Source organism: Myxine glutinosa, chromosome 1 (genome assembly GCF_964187855.1).
Source record: "Myxine glutinosa chromosome 1, kmMyxGlut1.1, whole genome shotgun sequence".
Lineage (NCBI taxonomy): Eukaryota > Metazoa > Chordata > Myxini > Myxiniformes > Myxinidae > Myxine > Myxine glutinosa.
This window is the reverse complement of record NC_136261.1, coordinates 57,398,844-57,407,868: the sequence shown is the minus strand read 5'-3', so window position 1 is coordinate 57,407,868 and position 9,025 is coordinate 57,398,844. Positions and strand designations below refer to the sequence as shown.

Genomic DNA, 9,025 nt, shown 5'->3' with positions numbered 1-9,025 from the left:
TCACCTTTATCTATCAATATTGTTGAAATGAAGATCAAATAGCTCTATGTTGAAATATGTTGAAAAAGTCAAAACTTTACATGGGGTGTACTTACTTTTTCATGTGACTGTATATATCTCTGTATATATCTCTGTATATATCTCTGTATATATCTCTGTATATATCTCTGTATATATCTCTCTATATATCTCTCTATATATCTCTATATATCTCTCTATATATATATATATATATATATCTCTCTCTCTCTCTCTCTCTCTCTCTCTCTCTCTCTCTCTCTCTCTCTCTCTCTCTCTCTCTCTCTCTCTCTCTCTCTCTCTCTCCAGGCCGTTTGTGGTGGGCGTGGCGTCATGGCGGCTGTGGGCAACTGCTCTGTGTTGTAGTGAGTTCTTTGTGAGTTTTCCTCCTCTCCTGCCCTCCCCTGCCCCCCCCCTCCCTCTCCCTCTCCTTCCCATCCTGTGTACTTTGGCATTTTGTTTTCATCCGTTCTACACCTTTGTCTTCGAGAGAGAGAGGATTGAGAGCGGGCCCATTTTGGGTGCGGCCTACTGGCTTTGACGGCGTTTTGTAAGCCATTTTTGTGCTTATAATGCACGTTTATTACTTACTTTAGTTCGATTATTTAGGTTTGATACCTTCTTGTCCGGTTCGGACAAGTGGGGGGTGTTGAATTCGCTGGTATGGCGAATGCACGCTCTCGGTTAGAGGCGTTCGATAGCCTAACGAGGAAGCATGCATTTGTGTGTGTTCCACCAGAAGGAGTCCTCACTGAGGATGTGGTACTCGCAGTGGGGAAAATAATCGGGTGCGAGCATGTCCGAGCTGCCTCACGAATGAATCAAAAAGTTGTTATTTTCCTGTCCGAAGAAAACTTTGTTCACGACGTCGTGAGTGCAGGTTTAACCACAGAAGGTGGTGTTTTTATGTTAGCGTCCCCCATGGATACTCCAGCGATGAAAATCGTTGTATCAAACGTACCACCATTTATATCAAACGACAAACTAATGTCAGTCCTTTCTCGTTATGGAACAGCTGTGTCGAGAATGTCCATGATCCCTCTGAAGAGCCGAGACGAGAGGATAAAACACGTTATGAGTTTCCATCGCCAAGTTTACATGGTACTTCCCGATCGTGGTGATGATACAGGGTTAAATATTTCATTTAAAGTAAAATCCGACGATCGGGAGTATCAAATGTACGCCTCGTCAGCCTCACTAACGTGCTTTCACTGTGGAGCCTTTGGTCACGTTAAACGTTTTTGTCCCAAGGTTTCGTGTTCAAAGTGTGGGGAAAATGGCCACGCATACACCGATTGTAAAAATGATAATACTCGTGTTCCTATTCAACCGACTGGAGTTAATCCTGTGAGTTTACCGGTTCCTGCTGTTCCCTCCTGCAGTGAGACGAACAATAGCAGCATCGATGGGTATATCCCGAGTCTAGAAAACGATCGCACTTCACTTCCTGTCACAGAAACCAAAGCGACCCCAACTCGCACAACCTTTGCTGCGATTCCCTCATGTCGTGAAGGAATGGAGGAGGACCCTATCCCTATTATTGGTTCTAAAAAACGAAGGGCGTCGGTTGATAATTTTTCTACCAGTAATCCAAAAAAGGTGGTATTGGAGAAGGCCAGTGTAGCTGAACACACACCTCAATGTGTTCCTCATGCTTCCATCGGGTTTGAAAAAAAGGATGGTGAATCGGGTGCTGCAATTGAGGATAATATGTCTGAAAGTTTGTGTACAAACTCTGTGGACGCAAATTGCTATATGGGTGAAATAAGTTGCAACGCTGAATACGTGGATAAACCCTCGAACGAACCATTACGATCATTGACATCAGTCACTGTGAATGAGCAGACAGTGACTGACTCATCCCTCTACAGTGCTGCTCTACCGAGGCAGATTCAAAACTGTGTTACCGAGTCGCTCATCGATTCGGTAGATTGTGCTCCACAAGAGGATGAAACCGAGGCTTCAACTTCTGACGAGCACAAATATCACCATGGCATCGTGGATTGCACAGTAGAGCTCTCCAGCGAATCCCCAGAGATACTGACAATTCCCATAGTGACCACGGAGGCCGACATCCTCGATCCTGGAGGGACCTTGTCAGACTTGTCGGAATCTGATGAGGATGACGAGGTGCCCGAGTTGTCTCAGTCTCAGTTGAGTCAGCCAATGATATCTCCTCAATTCGTACTCTCCTTTCTGAATGAAACCTACAGACAGCGAAATGTAGTTATCAGGGATACATTTCCTGATTTAGGTTCATTTATTCAATCAGCAAAGGAAATAAGAAGAAAGGGCAAAGAATTTCCACTAACAAGGTCACAATTTCACCGACTCAGGAAATTTATTACAAAAGCCAGTCTTGAGATTTCGCAACACCCAATCAAACCTTTTGATAAGGAATGAAGCAAATTACCTTTGGCACCTTGAACATTAACGGTGGAGGTGCAAACCCAAACCGCCAAGCTCAAGTGCAAAGTTTGTTTCGGCGCAAAAATGTCGATGTACTTTTACTGCAGGAAACGCACATCACCCAAAACGTAGAATATGATTGGTGTCGCGTTTTTGGGGGACAGTGCTTTTTTAGCAACCTGTCTTCCTTTTCGGCAGGTGTTGCTTTCGTACTTCAACCAGGGCTAGTACCTGAGTCAATCCTCTTCCAGGAGATCATTAAAGGCCGATTCAGCTCTCTTGAACTGGAGGTTAATAATTTCCATTTCACATTATTCAATGTGTACGCACCAAGTGAGAGCACAGAACGGAAAGCTTTCTTTGCGTCTGTGATGAATCACCTGCAGACAGTTGATCTAAACCAATGTGTGTGTATCGGGGGTGATTTCAACTGTACCTTTGAACCTGTAATGGACAGGAACTCGGCAGAACCTCATCCCGAATCATGTATTGATTTATCCCTTTTCCTTTCTCGGGTGGGTTTGCTAGATGTATGGAGGGTACTTTCCCCAATGAACCTCAGTTTACCTGGAGCCGCATCACCAGAGGAAGAGTGTCCTTTGCGAGACTCGACCGATGGTATATAAACTCACCTTTTAGAAACGCTATAGTCTCTCCAGATTCTTTTCCGTCAATATTCTCAGACCATCATTTAGTAACCATGGGGTTTCTTTTTCCTCAGTCAATAAATAAAAGTGCATACTGGAAATTTAATACCAGTCTTCTAGAAGATGGTCTATTTAAAGAAGCCTTCCAAGTTTTCTGGGCTAATCAAATCCAAAGAAAGCCCTCTTTTTCTTCAGTTAATCTTTGGTGGGACAATACGAAAGCCCAGATTCGGGTGTTTTGTCAACGGTTTAGAGCAAACATTACAAATGTTAAGAATATAACAATGACTTGTTTGGAAGCTGACATTGTACAGCTCGAAGGTAAACTTGCTAAAAATAATAATGCAAGAAACTTCCAGTTATTACTAGAAAAGAAGACTCAGCTGAGAGAGTTAATCCAGGAGAAAGCAGCAGGGTTGTTGCTCAGACTAAGGGTTAAGAACTTAAAGGTTTTAGATACCCCTAGTAAAGCTTTTTTTCGTCTGGACTCTGTCAGTAAAGCACCCAAGAACATTTTTTCTGTAATTAATCCTGGCGGAGCTGTCGTTGTAAATCCCAGAGACAGACGGTTATGTGTTCAAGACTTCTTTTCCAAACTGTTTTCAAAACAGGTTGTTTGTGATGAAACAATGAGACTTTTAACCTCTCACCTATCCTCGTTAACCGAGTCCCAGCGGCTGGATATGGACTCGCCAATTACGCTCGAGGAGTTAACGCAAGCCCTGGCTGGAATGGACTCGGGAAGAGCCCCTGGAATCGATGGTCTGCCGGCTGAATTTTATGTGGAATTTTGGGAACTATTAGGTCCAGAACTGATGCATGTTCTTGAATCATCACTGACTCATGGAGAATTGCCTTTAAGTTTGAGAAGAGCGGTGATGTCCCTTCTTCCAAAGGCTGGTGATTTGTGACAAATGAAGAATTGGAGACCTGTTTCTCTACTATGCACTGATTATAAAATCCTTTCAAAAGTTCTGGCGAATCGAGCTAAAAGGGTAATTTGCGATTTGGTTCACCCTGATCAGAGTTATTGTATTCCAAGTAGATCTATGTATGATAACATATTTTTCATTAGATATCTCATAGATGGCAACTGTGTGCAGAATGACTTTGGTATAATTTTTCTTGATTTAGAAAAGGCTTTTGATAGCATCGATCATGTCTTTTTGAATCATGTGCTTGAAGCCTGTGGATTTGGAGATAATTTCAGAACTTATATTGCTTTATTGTACAACAATATATTCAGTTTAGTTAAGGTGAACAATGAGCTTTGTTCTCCCATACAGGTTCAAAGGGGGGTAAGGCAAGGTTGCCCTGTCTCCGGCTTACTGTTCACCCTTGTAATGGAATCACTTCTCGTGTTACTAAGGAATAACGTTTCTGGAATGAGTATATCTCCTGATCATCCTCCAGTTGTCGTATCGGCATATGCTGATGATGTTGCAATCATTGTTAAAAACAATAACGACATTGCAGCTCTGGCTAAGTGCCTACATTTGTTTGGTTTAGCTTCCTCGTTGAAGTGCAACTGGGAAAAGAGCAAAGCGCTATGGGTTCCCTCTGTCAGGGACAGTGCATCTAGAATGGCGCAAGACCCGCCAATACACCTTCCTGCAAGTTTAAAGTGGGTGGATGAAGGTGTTCGCTATCTTGGAGTGTTCCTTGGATCCCCACAGTACGGCCAGAAAAACTGGGAAGGTGTCGCTGAACGCGTAAAAAAGAGATTGAGTAGATGGATGAGAGCCCTGCCTCACCTTTCGTATAAGGGCCGAGTTTTGGTAGTCAAGAACCTCGTCGCCTCCTTCTTGTGGCACAGATTCATCTGCCTGCAACCACCAGAAGGCTTGGTGAAGGAAGTGCAAAGGCAACTGTTGGAGTTCTTTTGGGGAGGGCATCACTGGTTACGGCCAAATGTTGTATGCCGTCCATTGGCCGAGGGTGGCCAGAGTATGGTCGACATCAGGAGCCGCATAATGGCCTTTCGGCTATGCACTGTGCAAAAACTTTTGGTGAAAGAACAATTACCAAACCATGTTTTGGCCACCCACATTTTGCGGCAAGCTGGTGGGCTGGGATATGGCCGCGAATGTTTCTTGGTCCTGCTTCAACAAGTTGACACATCTCCTCTTCCTGTTTTTTATCAGAGTGTGTTGAATGCTTGGCAGAACCTCACAGTGTGCCGTCAAGAAGACAACTACGACATCCATATGTTTGCACAAGAGCCTTTGTTCTGCAATCGGCTTTTCCCAAACATACCCAAAAGTAGGGACCTCTGCCAGCATTTCATAATTGCCGGCATCACAAAAGTATGGCACCTCCGGCAAGTTTCAGGTTGTGGGTGGAAATCAGCTCGAGAAGTAGCCGAGCTAGCAGGAATTCGGTCCGAAAGAGTGACTGCAAAAGTGTTGAGAGAGGTGATACGAATAGGGGTACGGCTGAGAGTATGCTGGTCCCACGAGCTCGAACCATTGTACGATGAGTGGGTTTTTCCTGGGTTACTGGTGCACTTCAAGTTGGAAGACTTACCCCCGGTTAGCATGGGGATAAGCCCCTTTCAAGAGACTAGCAGTAAAGAGCTATACAAGTCATGTGTCAAGTTACTGCTGGGGGATACGCCGCTAAATGGAGTAATCCGGAAGAGACTGTTGCCTGTGGGACCCCCCTCTGAACCTGTATGGAACTCCATGTATAGCAAGCTCGTAAGTAAAAGATCTGGTGATCTCCAATGGAGACTGATCCACTGGATAGTCCCCTCCAATAAGTTAATCAACCATTTCTCTCCTACATCCACATGTTGCCCATTCTGCATATGTACGGAGGACGTGTTCCACACCTTCATTAATTGTGTGAGATTGGTTCCTTTGTTTCGGTGGTTTAATCTTGTGGCACACAGAATGAAGGTTGTTTTCTCGTTGCGTTCTTTTATTTTCGGCTTTAATGCCAAGTCAAGCAAGGAAAATATGTTAATGAGGTTTCTTGTCGCAACAGCCAAGCTGGCAATATATCTCTCAAGAAGGGAGAAACTGAACGGTAAACCTGCCGGGGAATGCAATGTAATGTTGTTTTTCAATGCCCTCGTGTCAGCAAGACTTAAACTAGAGTTTTGTTTCTATAAGGATGCAAACAATCTTGATGAATTCACCAATACTTGGTGTCATGAAGGGTTGTGTGAGGTTCGTGAGAACCAACTGGTAATATTTTTGTAGGTTGTATAAAGTTAATGGTTTATTTTGGCAAATTGTGTGCCGTGATACTTCTGCAACCTTTTCGTTTCATTGCTTTTTCATGTATTTATGGTTGGTGTAAAGATATAAATACATTTTTTTTGTATTATTTTGATAATAAAAGGACTTCAAAAGTCAAAAAAGTCCTCTCTGTCTCTCTGTCTCTCTGTCTCTCTGTCTCTCTGTCTCTCTGTCTCTCTGTCTCTCTCTCTCTCTCTCTCTCTCTCTCTCTCTCTCTCTCTCTCTCTCTCTCTCTCTCTTACATATGCAAAAATTGGAACGATACAGAGAAGATTAGCATGGCCCCCTGCGCAAGGATGACACGCAAATTCGTGAAGCGTTCTCTCTCTCTCTCCCTCTCTCTCTCTCTCTCTCTCTCTCTCTCTCTCTCTCTCTCTCTCGTGCGCTCCTGCTGGTCGTTGGTGAGTCATGCGTGGGTGTGGCAGCATGGTGGCTGTGCATGTTGAGCTGTGAGTTCTCTGTCGTGTTGGTTGGTTTTCCTATCCCCCATTTCGCTCCCTTGTGTCCTTGTTTATACTTGTAAAGTTTCCCCTGTGTGTCCTTTCATTGTTGAGACAAGAGAGAGGGAGAGAGCGCACACGGTAGGTGGTGTTCGGTTGCCTCTTTTCGAACCTCCGGGTTTGAGGCCTGGCCTCCATTTTGCCGTGTTTTTCCTAGTCCAGGCAGCGGTGTTTCGCTGCTCTAAACGGTTCTTGGACCTAGTCCATTAGTTTTTGGTTTTACCTCCACTTGCCGGTGTTGCTTGTGGTTGGTATCTTTTTTTTTGATTTCTCACCCTTTATTTATTTATTTATTTATTTAATTTACGTTCGCTATGGCAAACGATTGTTTGAGGAATAGCATGTACGAGTCGCTCACTCGCAAGCATGGGCTGGTGTGCGACCCTCCGAGTGAGGTAAAGATGGAGCAAGTGCTTCTAGCAATTGGAAAAAGCGTCGGCTCACATAATATCCGTGCAGCCTCTCGAATGAACAAGAAAGTTGTTGTGTTTGTATCGGAGGTGCACATGGTGAACTCCGTTGTGGAGCAAGGCCTTCTCATAGAACCCGACATGTTTCTAGTGGTTTCCCCATTAGATACACCTGCGGTGAGGGTCAATGTGTCTAATGCCCCTCCCTTTGTTAAAGGTGAGGACTTGTGTGCTCAATTGAGCAAGTTCGGTACGATCGTATCAAAAGTGACAATGGTGCCGATACACTCGGCAAGGGGTGAATTTCGACACGTGATGACTTTTAAAAGGGTCGTTTACATGATATTGCCCGAAAATGTGCAAAAGCTCAATGTAGTTTTGCATGCAAAGATTAATGGCCATACTTATAGAATGTATGCCTCCACGGACGTCATGACGTGCTATGGGTGTGGAGCTTACGGACACGTAAAGAGTTCCTGTCCCGGTTTGGTGAGACCATTAGAAAATCGAGACCAGGTGATTGCAGATTCTCCTCCCTCCCCACCTAATGGGGCGGATGATATGGTAGACTCCTCCCCACGACCTAATGGTGATCGGGAAACAGTTGACTCCTCCCCCTCACCTACTGAGATACGTGGAATGGTAGACCCCTCCCCACAACCAATGGGTGAACAGGAAACAGACCACTCCTCCCTACCTGCTGGTGTGACAAACGTGGTTGATCCCTCTCCTACTGTACAGGACTGTACGGATGACAATATGGAAGGGTTCGCAACAGTGGTTCGAAAAAAAGGACATAAACGTTCATGTCCCGTCGTGAAGGATGCAAGCACAGTGCAAAGTAAGGTACTTGTTGTGTCAAACGTGTCGCCGAGCTTGCAAGATGGAGCTTGTGTAGAGAATACCTGTGTGGGATTGCAAACTGAACCGGCACCGGGTTTAAATCTAAGCAATTCGTTTGCACCACTTGCCGAACTGTTTGAGGGTTCTGAGTGTGATATAGACATCGAGAATCCTCGCGCATCTCAGGAGGACACAAGTGGGGATATTGGTAACCCTGATGTCTTACATGACATTAATGTAATGGTCACAGAGGTGGGCGCAGGGATGGCCAGGTGTAATGATAAAACAGATAAGTTGGACAGCCCCTCAGAGGAAACCTGTAAGCCTACACGTTTCGAACAAAATAAAAGGGATGATAAGAAGGAAGCTGCATATGACGATGAGCAGCTAAACATGAATGAAAACGATATCCATGTTTCTGATCCTGGGGAGATTTGTGCCTCAGAAATAAGTTTGCATCAGGAAGAGAATGACAAAGATGATGCGTTTGATTTTGATGAACCCTACTCTACCTCGTCAGGTAGTGGGTGTTGTGCCCAAGAGGATGGGGATGGGGACACTGTAGTTACAGAAGATGAAGTTAAAAAATTCCTCGATGAATCCTTCAGGAAAAGGAATGTCAGAATTCAGGATTATTTCCCAAACCTACATGCTTTTCTAAAAACTACTAGAAACATGATTCGTGAACCCCAGCAAGTTTGGATCTCAGAACCTCAATTTCAGCGGTTGAGGAAGTGTGCCACGAAGGCAGGAAAAGAACTCTAAGAGGAGGAAAATTAATAAAGAATAAATGAAGGTAACGTCTCTCAACATAAACGGAGGCCGCAGCTGTATGCGGCGTCTGGAGGTGTTACAACTATTTGAGAAAGAAAAGATTGATATTTTCATGTTACAAGAGACACACATCAACCAATCTTGTGAAGACGAGTGGCGCAGAATGTTTAAAGGGTGCC

General features: G+C 44.4%; 1 non-coding gene across 1 annotated transcript; it reads left to right on the top strand.

The window, feature by feature from the left end:
• Window positions 1–6,546: 6,546 nt before the first annotated feature.
• On the top strand, window positions 6,547–6,650 carry LOC144889947 (U6 spliceosomal RNA). Its single transcript, XR_013622162.1, has one exon. It is a non-coding gene; the product is annotated as a U6 spliceosomal RNA (small nuclear RNA).
• The last annotated feature ends 2,375 nt before the right edge of the window (window positions 6,651–9,025 follow it).